The sequence below is a fragment of the Lontra canadensis genome, unplaced genomic scaffold (genome assembly GCF_010015895.1).
Source record: "Lontra canadensis isolate GAN:19392208 unplaced genomic scaffold, GSC_riverotter_1.0 scaffold50, whole genome shotgun sequence".
Taxonomy (NCBI): Eukaryota; Metazoa; Chordata; class Mammalia; order Carnivora; family Mustelidae; genus Lontra; species Lontra canadensis.
Genome location: NW_022631044.1, coordinates 7860218 through 7880970, shown reverse-complemented (window position 1 = coordinate 7880970; position 20753 = coordinate 7860218). Strand labels below are relative to the sequence as shown.

The 20753-nt window shown below is 45.5% G+C and overlaps 1 long non-coding RNA gene across 1 annotated transcript in view; it reads left to right on the top strand.

The window, feature by feature from the left end:
• Positions 1 to 8912: 8912 nt before the first annotated feature.
• Positions 8913 to 20753, top strand: part of LOC116877206 — a 79834-nt gene continuing 67993 nt past the window's right edge. Inside the window, exon 1 of the long non-coding RNA XR_004384577.1 lies at positions 8913 to 9028. This is a non-coding gene — a long non-coding RNA (uncharacterized LOC116877206). The remainder of the gene's footprint in view (positions 9029 to 20753) is intronic.

The following is a 20753-nucleotide window of genomic DNA, read 5'->3' as shown; positions in this document are numbered from 1 at the left end:
CTGGAGGCTTGTATTGTGGCCCAGGAAATCACCTCGAGGCAGGCAAATCTTCCACCCTCTAGCCCTCCTCACCACAAAGTTCTGTTCCCCAGGTCCTCAGAGATGGAGACCAAGTTCTAGGCCCACCATCCCTACTTCCACTGAGCCACCGAATCTTGGCGACTGGGCTTCTGACTTTCCCCCTTTCTCCTACTCCCCAACCACCACCACAGTTCAGGTCCTCCCCATACCTTCCCCAAAAGTCTTTTCTTTTCAAAATAAACAATAGTATTTTTATAGGAAATAAACGCACATGGAGGTAAAAACACACACATAAATCCAACAAAAGGATATATAGTAAAAAGTAAGTTTCCCTTCTGCTCCAGGTTCCAGCTTTCTAGATCCTTACCCAGGGGCAGTACTGATCCCTACCCTCCAGCGCCTTCTCTCTCTACCCATCCAAACTTCTTCCAGCCACCCTATTCTGTTTTCCAGAATTGCATTTTTTTTTTTCAGAGCTCAAATATCCTGTGATTCCTCATTGTCCTCAGGGTTTGCAAAAATGCAAACTTGATCGGGCTTTACAGACATCTCCAGCCTCGTCGCCATCCAGATGCCACTCACCAGCTCTGTTCCAGCCAGGCTCAGCCACTTGCAGTGGCGTATTATAACCCAGAGTAATTTTTAAAATAATTTTTAATTGACTTTTTCGAGTAGATAACATGTTCACACATACACACTCCCCCAAAGATAACCGTGGTTGAATCATGTCATGTGTTCCCATCCAGATAATTTTTATGCATAATCAATAAAATACAACTATGTCCTCCATTTTTTTTATCCAAATGATAACAAGCAATTCACACTTTCTACGTCTGCTTTATAAAAATTCAATAATAATATCCCAGGAAACTTTCCATGGCAATACATGATGAGCTTCTCCATTGATTTCGTGTCTCGGCAGTATTTAACTGCACAGAGACCCCGCATAGTAACACTTAATGTTTTGTGGGCCAGCCAGTCTCTGTGGCCATCACTCAGCTCTCTGTTGCAGAACAAAAGAAGCCACAGATAGTGTTCACACAAAGGGGCGTGGCTGTGTTCCAATAAAACTTTACTTGTGAATGCCAATATTTGAAATATATGTGATGTTTATGTGTCACAAAAAAATCATTCTTCTTTTGATTTTTTTGAGCCATTTAAAGATGTTGAAACCGTTCTTGGCCACAGGCCCTACGAAAGCAGGCTGAGGGCCACTTGGGCCCATTTGTCAACCCCTGAGGTATTTAACCAATTCTCTATTCACAAGCATTTAAGTCCTTTCTAATCTTTTGCTGCAATTTCTAATCGTCAGCATATGTTACTTCACATGCAGAGGAAATACAGCTACCTGTAGGGAAAGCTCTAGGACGCGGGATTGCTTTGTCAGAAGACATAGGCACTTACTTTGATAAATACTGCTACGTTGCCTTCAAGGGGCTATCGAGCTGACATGTCCCCAGCAACGTGTGGGATCGTCTGTGTCCTCGCAGCAAACCGTGTGTTTTCACACACAGCTTTCTGCCAGTCTGGTGGGTTTAATAAAAACACAAACAGCGGGGCACCTGGGTGGCTTAGTGGGTTAAAGCCTCTGCCTTTGGCCAGGGTCAGGATCTCAGGTCCTGGGATCGAGCCCCACATCCGGCTCTCTGCTCGGTGGGAAGCCTGCTTCCCCCTCTCTCTCTGCCTGCTTGTATTTCTCTCTCTCTCTCTCTCTCTCTGTGTGTGTTAAATAAATAAATAAAATCTTTAAAAAAAAACCCCACAAACAGCATCTTAGCACTTAACAGTGTGCGTTGTTCTTATCATGATGGCGGTTGGACATCTTTTCCTACTTTTAACAGCCCTTTATATCTTTTTTTTTTTTTTTTCCTGTGAGGGATCTTTTCATATCCTTTGCTCATGCTTTCATTGGTCTTTCTTCAGAGATTTGTCCATGTAGCTTTATGATTTCGAGAGATTCACCCTTTGCTGACCAGCATGCATTCTTTCCAGGTTTTCATCTGGTGTTTTAACTTCATTTATGTACGTTTCCTTGGTTTGTTTGGCATGCACAAGCTGTGAACATTTTTGTTTGTTTGTTTTTACTTTTATTGGCAAATTTATCAATTTGTTACTTTCTAGCTTGTAATTGGGAAGGATTTTCCCACTCTAAGATTGTAAAAGAATTCTCCCACATTTTCTCTTGGTACTTTTGTGGTTGGTTGGTTGGTTGGTTGGTTGGTTGACATATAAATGTTTAATCCATTCGGAGTTTATTCTAGTAGATCCTGTGAGGTACAGCTCCAGCTGAATTTTGTTTCCAGCTGGCTGTCCGGGGAATCTCGACACCACTTACCAGCTAGTCACTGGGTTTGGTAGGCAGCCTTTCTCATACATGAAATACATTTATATTCTTCTGAAGCGGTTCCACTGATCTATCTGTATATACACTAATACTATGAAGTGTTTAATCATCCAAGTGCTATAAGCCTTTTTTTTTTTTAAGATTTTTATTTATTTATTTGACAGACAGAGATCACAAGTAGGCAGAGAGGCAGGCAGAGAGAGAGAGGAGGAAGCAGGCTCCCTGCTTGAGCAGAGAGCCCGATGCGGGGCTCGATCCCAGGACTCTGAGATCATGACCTGAGCTGAAGGCAGAGTCTTTAACCCACTGAGACACCCAGGCGCCCCAAGCCTTTTTTATATTTGGTGATCTAGGCCAAAAAGTCTCAACCTTAGCACTCTTAACATCTGCCAGATAAGATTCTTTCTTGGTGAGGGCTGTCCAGTCCCTTCTAAGATATTTAAGAGCATCCCTGGTCTCTACCCATTAGATGCCGGTCGCAGATGTGCGCACATACAGAGTTAAGATAAGAAAGAAAGGAAGGAAGGAAGGAAGAAAGGCTTCCAGATGTTGCCAAACGTCTCATGGGGGACAAAATCACCCCTGTTGAGAACCACTGGTCTAGGTTGCTTTTTGCTTTTTCATGGCTTCTTGTTTATTCTTACTTATGTCATCACTGTGTGTTTGCACTGTTCCCTCTACCTAGAATGTCCTCCTCTTCCTCACTGCCACATCAGAGTTCATCTCAGACACTGCCTCCAGGAAGCTTTCTCGGATGACTCTGCTCCATCCTGTGCTCCCTAAACTCAGGTGCTGACCCCCATCATTCTCTATGAAAATGAGCCATTTGCCCATCTCTCACCCCTGACCAGGGTGTCAGCTCTGAGAATATAAGGGTTTTGTTCATCTCTTTATCTCTGGCCTCTGTCACTGAGCCTGGCACAGGGCAGGTGTTCTATCAGTCTCATTGGGTAAAAAGATAAGCAGGTATTTCTTTTACCCACCTCTTACCAAGAGTCATGAGTCCAGTTGAAGACATGTGAAAGATGGGACCTCAACTGTTACCCAGAGTGAAGCCCTGGTGTTGAGAAGCAGCAGGGGGTGGGGAGAGTCTTGCTCATGTAAAGTGCCTACTGTGTGCCAGGCCAGGAAGTAGATGAGGTGGACGAAATCTCCTGTTTAATATCCTGCAGTGCAGTCTGAGGAGCAGGAAAAGGAGAGCTGCAGAAACCCGAAGGGCCCGAGTCATTTCTGGGAAAAGCTGGATAAATGGTGTCTTCAGCACGAGCTCAGATGTCGAACTCCTACTCTATTCATTTAGGGGGTGCTTAACCTCTGTAAGCCTCAGTTTCCCCATTAGCATGGGGATACTAGTCGCATCTACCTCAGAAGTCTCCTGTAAGAATGCACGGTGTTTCAACTGTACTGATGCATAACAAACATTCAGTATACAGTGGGCCCTTATTGTTTTTATTTTATCTGCTAAGCTTGGACTTAGCTGGAATTTTTTTCCAGCTGGCGGTTGGTTTTAAAAAATCTCTGAGGCTACTATAGACCCAGGGCAGGATGGTTTTCCAGGGGTGGCTCCTTGCAAAGAGGTAGGGGATCCCTGGCAGGAGTCTCCTCCAGGAATCAGCAGTGTCCCCTTGAGCTGGTAGCTCCTATTTGACTGGTTCTCCCAGATCCCCCAACACTGAGAGCCTTGGGGAGAGGAGAGGAAAAATGAAATGGTTACTCTGGGTGTGGGCCAGGCTGTGTGTGAGAGAATGATGGTGTTAGGGGGCCTCTGATTGACTTTTTTCTGAGGCAAGGAGACCCCAGGATGACTGTGAGCCTCAGGGGCTAGGTAAGAAGTGCTCCCCCCACCCCAAAAGTTAGCACCAAAAGCATTTACCCAAGATCTTAGATGAAGCAAGATAATTCAGATATGCATAGGAGGAAAGGATAGCAGTAAGTGGCATCTATTAAATGCCAGACACTGTGCCTTGACTGGTTGGCACAGAGTTACGTGCACCATCCACATGTCTCCCTCTCTTAGAGTGAGTCTTCTTCTGGTGATAGGTGGAGTATAGCTGTCATACTCAGCGCCCCAGCTCCCAGTATCAATTCTCTTATTAATTCTAGGCCTGTTTATCTCTAACTCCAAAGCCCTCTCCTATCAGCCATGCCATGCTCTGTGTAGGTTGGGCTGGGCGCCAGAAGAACACGCTCAGTCAGCCACACGTGGATGCAGGCATTTTCCTCATGGCCACTAGGGCGGGAGGAGGGTCGGTCCAACATGGGCCCAGCAGTCTGGCCTGTACCCTCAGATCTCCTGCCCACAGCACCATAAAGAGCATACTTGCCCCCGTGAAACGTTCTTCATCCAAGGAAGAACGTGTGCTCCTCTTCTGAAGAGGATCCTGCTGAGATGTTGTTGGTGAGTTTGCTCCGGTCTGAGTTACATCTCTAGGGATGTAGCCCATGCCAGGCCGTAGGGTACAGAGGCCTTCTCCTTTCAGAGGTATTTCCAAGAAGGGAAAATGGCGTCTCCCATTTATTCTCCCTTTTACTCCCATTTCCACCAGAGTCTTTGTCCAGGCTGTCTGTCACCTTATCCCCCAGAATCTACAACACTTTCAAGATGTCTCTGCTCCTGGCCCTACCTGCCTGTGATAGTGATCCATAATAAGAAATATATATCTGGTCTTTGTCTTCCCTTCTTTACCTATAAAACTTTACCTCATGAACACATCAGAGAGCATGTAAATGTCCTCAGAAAGGCCTACCCCCAATGAGTCATTACCAGCTGTCCTGGCTCCAAGTACCACTGCTCATCTCAGCTTTGATTTCATATCTGCTTGTGTGATTATTGATTCGTCTTTCTTTCTCTAGTCCATGAGGGTAAGTGGTGTCTTTTTTTTTTCTTACAACTTATCCCCAGAGCTTAGCATAATGCCTGAATATAGTAGATACTCAATATATATGTGAGTGAACGGTGAATGAAGGATAGCATAATTTAGTAGGTAATGCTAAATATTTATGTGCCAGTGATGTTCTAAGTGTGTTATAAATATTTCAATCTTCCTAATGATCTATAGGAATAAGTAGTATTACCCCCATTTTATCTATGAGGAAATTCACTTATAATCTCATAATTATTAAGAGCCAGGATTTGAACCCAGGGAGTCTGGCTCCTGAGCCTGAACATTTAACCACCATGTTATTCTGGCCCGTGTTGTTCTCCACGTTTTAGTAAATCCACAAATTTCATTTGGTGTTAGATGGTTGTTATGTCATGCCTTGTTCCTCTTACTTGCGATGAATTGTACTCAACATGACATTGGAAAATTTCTGTGACAAAACATTTTATCTGCCAGATAGGACTCCAGGAATACACATTCTACATTTTAGCAAAAACCAATTGTACGTATTGATCAAAATTCGGTGGCAAAGCAATGAAGAATGGACATCATAGCACATGAGCTTGAGAACTGCTGGTGTGCTCGCTGATAACAAATGCTTAGTATCTTCAGTCATTCCATTCTCTTTTACAGGGTATGCATAAAAGTTTACCCACCCCTGTCCTGAGAAAATGTCTTCCTGGAGTTGGCAGTATGCTTCATCTTTTTTTTTTTTTTGACAAGCCTTTCATCCTGGGGAGAAGCAAGGTCTCCTATCCCTAATGCCCTCAGAACCCCTCTCTGTCCTCTGCAGTGGTCAGAATAATGTGGGCCCCTATCTCAAAGGGGATATCCATCCATCTCTTGTATTCAGAGGTTTCGATTTCTTTACAGCTATGTTCCTTTGTACTTTGTACTTTGCAAAACCATCCTTATCCCTTGCAGGAAAGTGCTGGGGACATGATTCCAGGCTTCCTTAGGTAACCTGCACTTTTTCACTTTTCTAGACAGAATTGGAAGTGGTCTACCACCACTGGAGATAGTTTTAGCACCTGTATCTTGGAGATTTGTCTGGCTCTTTTGCCAAGATCAGTCCATGCAAAGCAGTGGGCATCAGGGAGCTGGCCATGTAGCCGGGGCTCTGGGGACTCACTTAGGATGGTTGAGCCAGATCCCACGTGAGCTCAGGCTACTCCTTCAAAATACCAAGCTGACCTGACATGTTGAACTTCTTCTGTTTGCTTCATTGTAGCCCCCTGCCCAGATCCATCCCCTACCCTTTGTGCCCTTCTCTCCTTCCAGGTGGGTTTGGCCAGTGGGATTCACTGCAGTCTGCAAAGGATCCAGGGATGGGAAGAGAGGGAGGTCTAGGTATTTATCCTCCCTTTCTCATCCTGATTGACTGAGGTCCTGGCCGTGGCTGGGGTCCTCTGTGGCAGGCGGGCTCCAGTAAGAGCATTTCTTCCCCTTGCTTCCTTTAGGGCTAGGGGAGATAATGGCTCCCCACAGTGGCTAGTACCTGGGTACCTCATTACCTTTTGCGGTTCTTTTAACCTTGCCCACCTCCATCAACAATCCCTTTACTAAAGGCTCATCAGTTAAGTCCTTTCAAGAGTGCCATCTTCCTGCTTGTACTCTGGAACTTTCTAGGTGCATCTTTACGGTTTTCTCAAAATGTGTACGGTCCTTGACATTTCTGGAGAACAGCAGTAGCCTGGGCTACCTCTCCCATGTCCAGTAGCTCCTGCCATCTCCTGCATGTGGAGAATGCCTACACCCCTCCCAAGTACAACTTCTGTGCCTGTCAGACCCTGATCCCAGGCTCTCAGGGATGGGAACTACAGTGAGGGGGGACACCTCAGATGTTAGTGCCCATAATGCCCTCTTGGTCAGACCAGATCCTTATTCTACTCAAGCTTTCTCACAGCCTCACCCTCCCTCTATCTCCAGCCTCATTCATTCACCAGATCTTTCTGGGAGACCTGCAACGTGCGGACACACTGATCACACAGCTCTACCATCTGCTGTCATGTCAGCACTGCACTCGAATGATGTTCCTTTCTGGGTTTTGTAGTGGATGCTCCTGGGTAATGACTCACTTAAAATCTACATTTGCTCACATTTAAAATCTTCAAATACCCAAGAAATACAAATCGTCTATCACTTCATTCCTGGGCCAGTCTTTCAAAGAAGCAAACCCAGTTGCTGGCAACCTCCTTAAGGCATCTTGTGCTTTCCTATTTTCTGACTGTGGGACACATAGATTGTCTGGACTCCAGCCCTCCCATGTGGTCCCCAAGGAACTGGACCTTGGCGACAGCCACCAGCATGGCTCTAGGTGCGGTGGTGCGAGGATCTGAATGACCTTGGGTCTTATAGGGGTTCTTGCTCAGACCCAGGACAGTGCTTCTCTGACAGTAGAGGGGCTGACTACCTCCGGGCCACACTGGGGACAGCTGCCAATGTGGATGACAGCAAACATGTTACTTGGTATTTAGCCTGCAAAGGTTAAAAGTATTTACTTATATGACAGTGAAATTTTTTAAATGACCTAAATAGCTACCAATAGGAAATAAGTATGCTGGAGTACATATGTCATTACAGAATATTATACTGCCATTAAAAAGAATTTAATGGATCTATGCGTACTGAAATGGAAAGATGTTGAAAACATGACTACATAAGAAAAAACAGTTTCAGGATAGCAAATATAGTTGAATTCTGCGTTATAAAAATATTTGAAAGATATATATATTTTTTAAGAAGCCTAAATGTATATGTGTATGTGTGTGTGTGTTACCTATATATAAATGATAGAATAGAGATAAGAAAAATCTCTAGCAAGAGTAGTCACCTCCAGAGGCAGAAGTAAGAGAGGAAAGGATGTGATGAAGGCGGTCTTCTTCAAATCTGGGGAGGCGGTATGCTTCTGAACATTTGTATCTTTACAGTAAGAACAAATTCATATATCAGATAATTAACTCCTTCTTCCCCCAAAGAAGAGAGACAAAGAAAGAAAGAACTATTATTAACACACAGGAAGGGAGGGAGGGGGGAGGGACAGTCACTGAAAGAGCTCTTTCATTTTTTCCTCTGTGTACTTCTGTATTCTTGAATTTGTGCAACAGGAACACACTTGCACATTTTTGGTGTAGCTATTTTTTATCACGCAAAGGCTCATTTATGTATTCAACAGCTAATATTTTTGTCTTCGCTCAATGCTGAGCACTGTGTTCTGCCTTCCATCGGCTAGAATCCTTGCAATATTCTGTGAGTCACGTATTATCATCCCATCCTCTTCCGAGGAACCTGGGGCCCAAAGACCAGTTAGGTAATCTGCCCAATTCCCCATCTAGCTAACATATAACAGGGCTGAGATCCAAATAGGGCTGTCTGATGGCAAAGCCCATGTTCTCACCTCCTCCTGTACTCCACATGCCGGGCATGGTGCTAAGTACCCGTGGGAATGAGGCTTCCCTCGTAAGTGGAACCTAGTGAAGAGGGGAAACTTGAGAGAAAGGTGAAAGAAATGAATAGACTGAGGAGAAGCAGCAGAAGCATTTACCGGAACAAAATGCTCACAGAAATAGCCCTCGTAAAGTTGAGTGACACCAGAAAGACAATCAGAGGCGGTTTGGTGTGCGGGAGCACCCATAAACATTTTCATTTGGTTCTGCGCACCCAGACACCTCGTGTCACACTGCAGCTCTGTCCAGATGATTCTAATAATAGCCCAGTGGAATTCTGAGGTTGGAGGAGACTGAGAGAGGTCACTGAGTCTGTCTTCTGCCTGTAGAAGGGAGTAAGTGTTCTTTTTGTGGGAAAACGGAGGCAAAGAGTAACTTGGGTTATTAGATCAAAGTCAGTTCCCCACTGTACCCCTGAAGTTGGCAAAAGAGTGGAACCGTGTACTGGCTCCCGGGGCACTGACAGTCTCATGAGTCAGCATGTGGAAAATTATATTCATACTGCAGCTCTCTACAAAGGAACAACTGTCCGCCCCTCTTTTCCAGCTGGTAGACATCTGGAAGGGGGAAGGGTGTCCGCTGGGGAAATGAAAAGGAGTGACCAGACTGCCCCTTCTCGCACAGTGGCATCCAGAGGAGGAATGGGGACCGTTGGAAGGAGCTGGTGTCAGTTGTTCATGCATCATTGGGTCACTCTTCCTTCCTGTCACCCTGCTTCATCAGGACACTGGATCAGGCAGAGTGTGTTTTGAGTGATTAAGGGCCTTGCAAGAGATTAAGAGAATTACATTTGTAGACTCCATCTAGCCAAAGGCTCAAGGGCAATGACTGGTGATTCTCTGAGTAGCTTTACGCATGGAAAATAGAGAATTACTGGAGTTGGTTCCAGGGCTTAGGGCTTTGAACAATGAGAACAATGAAGAAACAAGTTCTCTGAGAGAAAACGGCTCCTCAGTCGTGGCATTGAGAGGACTGTCAAGTTGGGTAGGATTTGAATGAAGACGCAAATCTGACAACAGTGATGCAGGAAGCAATCCGTAGGGCAAAGGTCACCTTTGGATCGCTTAGGTTAATTGGGCCAGAACTATGGCGAGATACTCACCTTGAGTGCAAAATTTAAGGGAACATAAACTCAGTAATCAAGAAAAATATTATTTTAATGTTGTATTTCTTAAAAATCAGAATTATGCTCTCAAAATGCCACGAAACATCCATGATGAACAAAATAACCAAATTTTAAATGAAATGTCAGTGCCAATTTGAACCATATTAGAGCCTGAGACAAAAGGAAAAATGTGTGCCCCTGGCATTAGCAGAAGAAAACTCTGTATGGGGATTTTCCAAATATGCTTCTTTGCTTATCTCATTTTTAATTGAGATAATTCCCCTGTCTGACAATTCCTCTGGACTAAGGGACAATCCTAAGTAATTTTTTAAAAATTTAAGCAGAACTAAAGTGGCAGTAAATTCTACTTGGGCAGAAGTCAGATATTTAAACTTAAAATAATGCTGTGAGTTTTAATACACCCACTTTTCAATCTTTTGATATTTTTTCAACTACTTTAATGTTCTAGAAGGAAATTAATCATTAAAAAAATGCATATGGAGATACACAGCTTTCCTTCAGACTCCACCATAGCCCCTCATGTTTGTGGTGGTAAATAAACCACAGCCGGTGGTCTCCACCTGAGAGTGGGGGGTGTCTGTGTCAGACATGGTGGGGATTTTTGCTGATTACTCCTCCCCTCAGTCTCCAAAAGACCCTTCTACCTCTCTGGGGTCCCTCTTTGGGGTTAGGGTTGCAAGGAATCATCTTATCTCATTTCACACTTTTCTCAGAGGCCATGAGATTATAGAACCAGGGATGACATTATCCCATATTCATTGCTTGAGGAGTTCCTGACCTTTGAGAGGCAGTCACCTTGAATCAAAGGCCAAGGGCATGTAGCACATGCCTGATAAAGATCTATGGGTAGGAATTCTCTTCTCTAGGCAACTTCAAGAAACGCCGTTTGGAAATTCTTGGCTAGAAGAAACTTCCTGAGACAATGAAGGTTTTTTTTCTTATTATTTAAAAAAAAAAATCCATAATATGATCATATGGTTCCAAAATTAAAAAAGATATGAAAAGGTAAACATTAAGAAAGCTGTTTCCCACCCACACTATCCTCTTCCCCCATACAAACAGATAATAACATAGTAGTTTTCTTGGCAATTAGGGCTTTTTAAAAAATAGTATTAAGACAAGTTTCATGAGTAAGACTGGGACCCACACAACTCTTTCTGGATCAGACTGTCTAGCTGGCACAGAGGGCTAAGCAGAGAGGTCATATCTTGCATGGAGTTGACACTGGCAACTTGGAGCTGTTGTACTCGGGTGATACCAGAGCTCACAGGCAGGAGGCCTCTCTTGCAGACAGGCAAGATGTCTAGTGCTGGTGCTCCTGGCTAATGGGGAATGGTCTGAGGCCATCAGCATGGTTGGGGTTTTCCTCCTGTGACATCTTAGGTCTAATAATAATCCCCAAAGGAAAGGGTATCAGTGTGTCTTGGAAACACATGCCCGAGTTTGTAATCTGTCCCACATTCAACCACAAGCAAACTTCTGCATACGCAGGATTACACACATCCTCACCATGGGAATGACATTCCAAACCACAAACACAACTCTTTGTTTTTGTGGTCACCACGAACCCTCAAGATATCAGTTGCTCCAAAGGCAACTGATCTCCTTTGTTTTTTCAGCTATGGCTGAGTAGATCACTGGAAGCCAGGCATGGAGGAGCTCCTTTCTGAGCAAGGGTCCCATAGGGCTCAGAGCTGGAGTGTAAGCAGAAGCTGGGCCAGGAGAGATCTCAGTATGAACCAGGAGAAATGCTGACTAAACTGCCATGCCACATTAACTTTATAATGTGTCAAAGGCGTCTTCTCTTCACGCCTCTCTTGGCTACATCCCTACTCATCAGTCTTCTCTATAAAGTTGTTTCCCACTGAGTCACCCTCTAGGGCTTGCTGGCAGGTTCCCCATTCCTTCTGGTATTCAACTGAGCACCCATCCCCCTGCCCCCCCCCCAGACTTCTCCACTCATCCCCACCCTTCACAAAGCCCTGGAAACTTCACTGAAAATGTGAGTGGTGGTGTGATCTCCCAGGTGCTGCAAGATGTCTTGAGCAAGGTGGTCAAGGGAAGCAGAGTGGACCCTATGACTTCCTCTGGGCCCTCTATCTCACTTGAATCTGGGAGGGCATGGAAACCACAGAGTAAAGAAAACCAGAGCTTGTGGTTGCACCCTAGGCAGCATGTCAATGCTTACCTAACCCAGAGTAGGCACATTTTTTGTTGTTGTTGTTGTTGTTCAATTTAAAAACTAGTGTTAATTAATGTGTTCTAGAAAGTGATCATTGCTGTTGGGGGCAATAAGAATAAGAATTCCCATGTGAGGAGGAGAGGCAAAGAGTGGTAGCCAGTGTTCAGAGATAGGAAATGTCTAGAGAGCTCTGGAAAGAAAGCCTGTGAAATTATGACAAAGATCAAATGCTTAAATGCTGAAGGAAATTATAGGAAGGAAAAGGAAGCTACAGGTTGTATTCTGAAGGGAGCACTACTCATGAAGCAAGATCCCAAGCACTTCCCTGGTTTCCTTAAGCCCATGGAAGCTTCTCCGTTCCTTCATTTGTGCAATACATATTTGCACCTACTTTACTGGGGGCACTCAAGAATCAGCTAAAACGATGTCTTCCTCTGCATACTTTTCTGTTTCCTTGGATATCTCTTGTTCGCTTTTTGAGAAGAAATACAAGGTTTTAAAAAAATCCAAATAACTTCCTCTCTGGAAGACGAATTTCACCACCAGTTGTGCATTTCCAGAGATCTCTGCTATGTCCAAGGAATACAACACCCATCACACTCACTCCTGAGGGTGATTCGTTGTTCTTCTGTTAGTGAGTATGGGTAAGACTAGATCATTATTTCACAAAGTTAGACAAAAACAGAGTAGAGTGGTGTCACGTTGGCTTCCTAGACTATTTGACTGCAACACGTGCTCTATTTTTTTTTTTTTAACTCTACAATTTTTGAGGCCGTGCTGATGGAATGTTCCTTTGTACTTTTGCTGCTGTCTGGAAATATTTGTTTTCATCTTAAGGATTAAAGAGAACTCAGATTTCTGTATTTTAATAAGTGCGACCTAGATAGTGGTAAACAGCCCACATTTCACCATGTCCTTTTGATAGTATAAAGTGCATCTAAATAAACCTTTTGAAATTCTGATTAGCTCAGGCAGGCTTCATACCGCTGCCAGGAATCTTGCTGTTAAAGGAGACTTCTCCCAGGCCCGCCTATAAACACAAACCACCTGGAGGGAAAGAAGCCAGAAACCCTCTCTCACAGCTAAATTGAATAAACTTTAACTCCCTTCCTTCACATGTAAAATGTTAGATATCTCTCATCTTACCAAATGCCAGTTCCCCTCGCCTATGGGATGACCTCCCCATCTTCCCAAAGACGTTAGTCCTTGGTTGGCATTGCCCCTCTTTCTCCTTTCTGCTGCTTTGATGCCTCCCCTTCTCTTCTGAATCATTCCCGTCTGCATAAAAAATAAACATGAAAAACTCCACTTCTCTAATATCCCCCAGGTACAGCCCCACCTCTCTGTTCCGCCTCCCACCCAAATTTCTAGAATGACTTCTCTACCCACTATTGAGGTTCCTACCTTCCTGGAACTACTGAAATGGGCCTTGTCAAGACCCCCGGTGACTGCCATGTTTTTGTCCTAATCCTTTCAACCTGACCCCTTCCTCTTTGTGGACCCTAGGTTGGTTTCTGGTTCAGCCTCTCTCCTGGTTTCCTTCCTCCCTCCCTGCCCACATCTACTTAGTCTGCTCCACCCACATTTAAACACTGGGGCAGCTCAAGTTTTTGGTCTCATGTCCTGTTTTCCTCTGTCTACACCCTCTCCCAGGCTCATCTCATCAGTGCCCAGGTACTGAAATGCCTCTTTCTGCTGTTGACTCCCAATTTCTCTTACCGACTCAGATCTCTTCAACCCAAGACTCTCCCACAGAACTACCTGCCTATGTAACTTCTCCTTACTTAATCTCATGGATGTCCCAAGTCTGACCAATCCGAAACAAGGGATAATATGCATGCTGAAGATTTGAGAATTAAAGGAATTTGTCCTTGTCTTCTTCCTGGATGGTGATGCCTGCTCATGAAATCTGTGTGTGTATGAAGTGTGGTTTAGGGGTGTGTGTGTGTGTGTGTGTGTGTGGCACCTAGAGTTCTACTTCCACTCACCATATGTACAGTGTCTTGATTAGCAGCTTTGTGTCATTTTTTCTGGGCTTATTTCTAGTGGACTATCTTTCCTGTCAGTTCTGTGATATTTTTAATCAGAACCTCAACACCACCAAAAGCCCGTATCTCATACATTTCCTGGAAATCTTCTATAAATCGTGATGGTTGTGTTGCTGGGACCACAGGGCTAGGTCATATCCTTCCAGGTGCAGGTGTTGAGAGGGTCTACCTGGAAAGAAAGAGATCTTCTCAGAACCATCAATCCCAGAAGAGTTGGTTCAGGGTCTTAGATGTAAGTGAGGAAAACCATAACCTTGTCTGTGTTCAAGGCCTTGAGACATTGAGGATTACAGCAATGGGCAGGTCCCCGAGTTACAGGAAGATAAAACAACATTTAAAACTTTTTTGTTTAAATCAGCTTACTCACTAGTCCATCTCCCATCCTGGCTGTTCCCCTAAGATCCTACCTCATCAACCATGACGATTCCCATCAAGGCACGGGGAGGAGCGGGGAGGGGATGTAGTGGGGGGCAGGTATTCCCTGAAGCAAGAACACAGGAGGGGCTGGGAAGCTCTGGCCAATCATTCTCCCTGCTAGACATTGGAATAACTTGTGAGGGGCAGGGCTTTAGAAAATGCTAATGACTGAGACTTTCCCTGGAGATTCTAATTTATTTGTTCTAGGTGTGGCCTGGTCTTTGATAGTTTTCAAAGCTTCCCAGGTGATTCTAATGCAAATCAAGGATAAGAGCTCTACTCTGGGCCACGCTGGCACCAGCTTCACAAAGTTTTTCACCATAGCTAATTTCCTGCTGTAGGATTTCAGCTCCAGAGCCTGGGGCTTATATCTATCAAATGGCCCTTCTGTAATGATCTCTTTCCCCAGTAAACTTTGAGGACTGGGCTGTGTTGTTGCATCTAATTCTCTGTGTCCTGTATACAGTGGAGCTCAACACTTGCTCAATGCATGGATGAGTGTCCCGGAAGTGAGGGAGATGGTTGCTACTAGTCCCCATGCCCTTAGTCATGACGACCTTCTGAGACTCTGTACCAGCAGACCACATTGCGTGTGACCTTGGTATCACAACACATTCCAAGCTGAGTCTCCCAGGTTCCCATGAGGGTACTCTCTGTGGAATTGTTCTCCATGCTTTCATTGTTCTGCTGCTGCCTCCTCAGGGCGGGGACGCTCACCCCAATAGGTCAGTTCCCTATTTGCTATGGCTGGGGACTGTCACCTGAGGATAATCCAGCCACTCCAAACCTGCTCTTCCACTGGCCCGGGAGTGTGGAACCTTAAGAGCTGGAAGGTCTGGAACCTAATGGGTGGTCCTGAGAAAGCTCCTGAGGGCCTTGGGAGCCAGTGTTCCATGAGGGATGATTTCTCTTGGGGATGTGTCCCTCATTTCACATTGTCACCTGTCAATCTCTGAGTCTCAGGATGACATCATTTAGCTTGGGACTCCAGGTGGGTTGTATGTGGTGCCAACATTGTTTGCGCTCTGCCGTTGCGACTGAATCCTTCAGGTTGGGGGATCTTAACGCCGGGCCCATAGAGGGGTCTTGGAGAGGATCCAAGACTTCCTAAAATTGTATGTACAGTATTGCATCACTATGATTTAAGCATATCTCTCTAAAGGAAGAGCCCCTTAATTTTCTTCAGATTTAAAGTTGTCCAAGAAACTGCAAAAGTTCTGGCCTATCAGCTTCCCACTGTCTGCCCCACAGTTTTAACTTCCTACTGATGCTAGAAGGCCTTGAGAGTGTGAGTTCTGCCATTCTGCTACAAAGATCTGGAATGAGATTGTCTAGGTTAGACATGTTTCTGTGTACATAGAAAGAGACTATGGGTTATTTGGTTTTCTGAGAAGTTGGAAGGTAGAGGAATGCATTAGTGGGCATCCTTCATTATCCATCTTGCACACTGATATTGTGTGTGTGTGTGTGTGTGTGTGTGTGTGTGTGTGTGTTAGAGAAAGAGAGGGAGGGAGAGACTGCCTCGCACTGAGCATGAGTGTAACAATCTGACAGGCAGCTATGTCTCATTTTTCCTATGCCAACCCCTGTTGGCAGGTCCTAGTTTTCCTGGGCTCTATAATGCTTGTTCAAAATGGCTGGAATGTCCAGAGGGAGACCAAGCTCCTGCCACCAACATTCCCACCCCCTGCCCATCTTGAACGCCTCACATAATCCCCAATATCATCCCTTTCTCCAGAGTGGGTTTTGTTTCTTTCCAAAAAGATGCACGCCCTACCCATCCCTCCCTGGGCAGTAGCTGTGCATGAAAGGTAGCATTGTTTTCCCACCGAGGAGAGGCAGCAGCTGGTGGACGAGCACCTCCAACGCATGCTCACCTCATTCCCCTTAGCATCGGAAAAAGGGAAAAGGAAGGATTAAAACTGGGAAGCCAGTGCGGGGACTGCTAAAGCCAGTGCGGGGACTGCTAAAGCTCTAAGAAGACCGTCTCAGAGAGAAGCTGGGGTGACCACACCCAGGACTGAGTAACATGGGAGTCATCCTGGGCTGGCCTGGAAACACAGAGTCAAACCTGCTTTCTACCCTCTGACAAGCTGGGGACTCTGGTCCACTGCTGTTCTGGGGAAAACAGAGTGTGTGGGGACTTCCGTCACTGCCCTCCCTACTCTCCCCAGTGGGGTGATATCCAGCCTTCATTTCCATTACCTTTTCCCACATAGTCTTGTACATGTGTTTTCCCAGAGAGCAGGCCGGGGGCCTCTTTCATCAGGCTCTTGGTGCTGGTGTCATGAAAAGGTGGGATAGTGCCAGGGAGCACTTTTCTGGCAGATGCCCTGCCCCAAATTGGGGAAGTACTGTTGTGTGAGGAGTGCAGAGGTCCTGGGCTTTGCTGTGAAACTGATTGGGGTGCGGGGGCTGAAACTTTTGTCTTCTTGTCCAGAATTTTCTATGTGTAAACCCCACACATTATTGAACACCTACTTCAGTACACAAGGCACTGCAGCTGGTGCCTGTCTTGGACGGCAGTATAGTGTGGAGATGTATCTCCATATGAGAATATGACAATCCGAGTGCTGAAGTCTCCAACCATTTCTGTCTCCAACCATCTCCTCGATTCTATCCTTTCTTGTCATGTATTTTGGGGCCCTCTCAGTAAGAGTGAAAAGTTCATAATCATCTCCTTTAAGAGTGGCCGGATTTGTTACTATAAATTGTCCTCCTTTGTGTAAAAAATGTCATAAACTTTGTCTTAGATTTAAAAAAAGAATAGTGACAATCATTTCAAAACCATAGCTGGCATTTATTGGGCACGGATCATGCCAGATACTTTGCTAAGCACTTCATATGGATTACCCATTTTAATCCTCATGGTACAGCTGAAATAGGTACTACTGTTACAAATTTTACAGAGGAAAGTAAAGCTCAGAGGAGTTATATAACTTGCCTCAGGTCACAAAGTAGGTAAAGGTTTAAGCTGAGCATTAAATCCAAGTCCATCTCCAAAGCCTGTGCTTATAACTTACCATGAGCTCCCCCTACAAGGATGGCTAAGGCAGTTGGAGTAGTTCAGAGAGTGGATGATGCAGGAATTCAACTACAGATGATATAGGAATTCAGAAGAATGAAAAAAATCAGATAATAATAAGAAGGGAGAGTGGAATGGGAAGGAGAGATATAATTCTGGAAAAGAAAGCCTGGAGCTCTGCCCTGAAAATCCATTGGTTCCACAAAAAAAGAATATTGAGAGAACTTACGAGGGAGACTTACAGTGATCTCAGAAATCATACCCGATCTCTCCACTCTGATAAGCCATCCCTGGCAACCGTGTGTGAGCCCTTGGTCTTCTACTCCAAGGCCCACCCCATGTCCACTGCTTCCAGCTGGGGGCCAGTCACCCCCCACCTCCCCATACTCTGGTGATGCTCCACCCAGATCCACTCAGATCCCTGCTTCTGGCTGTGTGTGCTTTGCTTTGAACAACCCACACCTGTGCCTTCCTCAGAGGCCTGACCTTGCACTAATGGAGCCACCTCTCCATCCAGGAGCAGGAAGTGCCTGGGAATGTATAACCCCCCAAGGTTTCCTGTAGCCAAGGACTGAGGGCTGATGAAAGCTCAGCAAATTTGCCTCAAGGTATACAAAGGCTAAGGTGTAATTTCTACTCAGGAGCTCCTCAGGAGCCAGGCTGGTACAGGACTTCACCACAGGTTGCATCCTTGCTTGACACTGTCCCTGCTTTGTTTACTTCCCCACTCCCTTGTGATTGCTCCTAGGGGCACTGACTTCATAATCCCGTGCACACACACCTAATCTCAGGTCTGCTTGTAAGAGCCAGACTGAAGACCGTGTGGTGGTGACATCCCACCAACATCGCTGGGAAGACCAAGTTGACTTGAGCTGACTAGACACTACAGGCTTGGGGACATTTGTGGGTCAAAGAGTCCCTAAAGGAAGTGGGAGGGACTCCAGAGGGCAGGGAAATGACATGGGCCAACATCACTCCTCCCACAGAATTGCCAGTTGCACACAGTGACTTCTGGGTTGGCAGAGGGCTTTGCTTCCAGAGATGGAACTCTGCCTTTCCGCTCTGCTCCTTTCCAAATCACAGGCATGTGAGGGGCTAGAGTTAGCAGGAACAGAGGAGAAATCAGTGGGTTCTGAAGGATAAATGAAGAGTGGGGGAGAATTTTCTGGGGGGTGGGGAAGAACAAAATGAGCAATCAGGAGAAGGTCCTCTTGGGACATTCATCCTTCATTGGATCCAGAACTAGCATCACAACCCTGTGGCCCTTCACTGAGGGTCAGCCCTCTTTGGTCTACCTGCAAAACCCTCACCCGATGACTGGAACAGCCACTGACTATGAGCTTTTCCTTCCTTCAGTAACCCTACAAACCACACCACACTGAAGTGAGAGTAGATTACCTTACCTGAGGAGCCATGTTCCTCAAGTTTCAGGTAAGAATGCTCTAATGAGAAGACACACAGTGCATAGGACTCCCTCTGAGGAGATTCCACATCACCTCCTAAACACACACACACACACACACAAACACACGCATCTTTCCTATATTCTTTCATCCATGGGTTGCCCTCAGTCAGGGCCTGCTGGGTCAAGGAAGTGACCAGGCTTTGAGGCCTATTGTAAAGCCAGACTCTGGGGCTCATGATTTTTCCTGCTTGAGGAAGCCCTAGATGGCTGGCAGCCTGGCAAAGATAACTACCAACTCAGGTCATAGGAAAAGTGGTGGGGTTGAGAGAAAGAAAGTGAAGCACCCCAGGGCCTTAGGACCTGCCTGACAGAGATACGCCACTCCCCTGCTCAAGAGTCATCTCAACTCTCTCCCTCCACACCTGCTCAGAGAGTGTGAGCTACTGCCTGGGGAATGCAGGTGCCTCCTCCACAGCCTGGCCACAGGGGAACACCTGTTCCACCTCTGGGGAAAAAGAGTCTCTCCCTTGGCCCCAAAGGGATGCCCTCTCTTGCCTTCTTCCTCATTCCTGAAGTTGTGGCAGTTCTTCCTCCCTGGGTGATGCCAGGTGTGGTCTTCATGGGAGTTCATCCTCCACTCAAGGGTGTTTATCCATCATGAACTAGGAATGTGTTTCCTCCTCTTACATGGGAAGGTCCTGAGGTGGTGCACAATTCCTCCTCCCTAGTGAGAACTTACACTGATAATTCTCCCCATTGCCTACTCAGGCTTCAGAGTAGGCTGAGAAAATCCTCAGCAAGAAAGATAGAGTTCCCAGGGGTTTATTTCCCTCCACTCAGGAAAGGCAGCAAATTCAGATTCTCTCAGTAATAACTCGAATCAACCCTCTGGGACACTGTGAACAGTTGTGTAGGCTATATACCACACACATATGCCTTGTTGAGGGGATGAGTGGAGGCTGAAATTCAACCAGAGCTTTACTTGCTAAGCTGTGTACTCTGGTGTGGGATGCATTCTTCTCTCTTTGCACAAAAACACCCCTAGTACACTTTCGTAATTCATACAAAGACTCTCTATTATCTAGTCTCTGATGGGGCTGCCTTGTTTCCCTTACCTTCTTCTGCCTGAAAGTGTTCTCATCTTGGCAGTCCCAAAAAGTAGTCTTTTCCTTTTCCTCTCTTCCTCTTCTGTCTGGGATGGTCTAATAGAATCAAAACACCTATAGTCTACCATTGCCATTGAGAAAGTAACTCCCATGTGCCTTCTCGAATTCTCCATCTGCAATGAGCAGGAGTCCCAGTCAGTCTGGACAAAACTCTCAATGCTGCTTCGCCCATCCATTCTGACTGGTCTTTCTTCTTTTCCTCCCACAGTGTCCAGCAAGATTATTTCTTTTTTTTATTTATTTATTTATTTATTTATTTATTTATTTATTTATTTATTTGACAGAGATCACAAGCAGGCAGAGAAGCAGGCAGAGAGAGAGGAGGAAGCAGGCTCCCTGCAGAGCAGAGAGCCCGATGTGGGGCTCAACCCTTGGACCCTGAGATCATGACCTGAGCCGAAGGCAGAGGCCTTAGCCCACTGAGCCACCCAGGCGCCCCCAGCAAGATTATTTCTTATGAGGCTTTCTCTTGAGGAGGTGAAAGAGGCCAAACCTGAAAGATCCCTTTGGCCCTCCTGTAGCCTTAAGTGGTGGCAGGTGGAGTGACCAGGCCTGGCTCCAGTCCCCCCTTGCTCTTCTAAGGGATATATATATATATATATATATATATATATATATATATATATATTTTAGATTTTATTTATTTATTTGACAGACAGAAATAACAAGTAGGCAGAAGGCAGGCACAGAG